This window comes from Coenobita brevimanus, chromosome 39 (genome assembly GCF_032717465.1).
Source record: "Coenobita brevimanus isolate Jiangsu-jjx chromosome 39, ASM3271746v2, whole genome shotgun sequence".
NCBI classification, from domain to species: Eukaryota; Metazoa; Arthropoda; class Malacostraca; order Decapoda; family Coenobitidae; genus Coenobita; species Coenobita brevimanus.
Window position 1 is genome coordinate 27,574,477 of NC_136992.1, and position 1,457 is coordinate 27,575,933.

The window sequence follows — 1,457 nt, forward strand, 5'->3', positions numbered from 1 at the left end:
GTGGAGGTGGCAGACGAAGGGCATATGGTGGCCATCCCTTCTTTCCCGGTGCTGACAGTGGCCGTCCCTTCCTGGTGAGGACAGTGGCCATCAGTGCGGTTCTGCCCCTCTCTGGGGTGTCAACCGGGAGATGTTTGGTAGCCGTTCTCCCCTTCCTGGTGCAGATGGTGGCCATCACCACGGTGCTGCTCCCAGGAATGGCTGCAGGCGATGGGCATATGGTGGCCATCACTGCGGTCCTGCATGGGGTGGCAGCAAAAGAGTGTATGGTTGCTGTCTGTTCCTTCCCGATGCGGAAGGTGGCCGATGTCGCGGTGTTGCCTGGGACTGTACTAAGACAAGTTCCACACCAATCCTGGCGAGGGCTGGCCAGGCTGTAGAGTAGTCTGCACTCTGCCAGGGCTGCATTCCTGCTCTTGGTCGTGTTGAGGGGAAGAGGGGCGCAAGGTCGTGTAGGATATAGGCCCGTCTCTCCTGGGCCTTATGCGCGCCCTATGCGTCTCCCCGTGCACTCCCCCTTGAGTGGGTGTTACGACACTCGGGCCGTGGCTCCTCCGTGGCGTGGGTGTTGTGACACCCCTACTGGGGTCTCTTGTTGGGGTGGGCACTTCAATAAGTAATCTTTGGTTTTCCGTGCCTAATGAATGAGGACTTACAGGACGAGTGATAATTGTAGGTACCCCTTTATGGTTTAAGGTTTCCGGCTATATAAATGTAAATGGTTCATACATGCCTGCATCGTTCTTGCAAAATTAGTTAGTGTGGATGGTTTTGACAGTGCCGTTGATTAATAAAACTGATTAATGAATGATTGGACGAGTGCCCTCATTTGTTAGGTGCCTAAATAAATCTGTTGACTCTCATGTTTCTTTTCTTCTGTTGTAGATAATATTGATTGTTGGTTTAGGATAACATTGTAATGTTCTTTCCCGACTATTCTATTTCGGCTGTTTTCTCCTTTTCATCAGTTCGTCTCCTGTGTAGGTTGATATGATTTTGAAGTTTTTTGTTTTGTTTTATATATTAAGCAAACCTCATCCAACCAAACCAAAGGGATAACAGCGTATTCAGATGGCATTACTTCGCAATGCGCGACAACAAATGGCGCCCATTCATGACAATTTGCACAATAAAATAATCTCACACAGGAGAAAATCATGTTAGTGAGGAGGAAAGCCACCGCATGAGAGATCCCGGAGCCTGTAAATATTGACCGAATGACAGATGGGATTGGTGTAGAGAGCCCATATTTGATATTATAGATTGCCATAATATATTTCGTTTTCTTGAAAAAAAAAAAAAAATTAGCAACTACGGTATTTCAAAATATGATTTTAGCCTCAATAAGAAATATCTTCGTCAAAAAGTTACTTAAAAAAAATTTGAGTGCTTTTTTTTTTTATGGGGGAGGTTGTTTTTCGAGGATTTCCGACGTGGTGGATTTCGTGGCGTGTGTT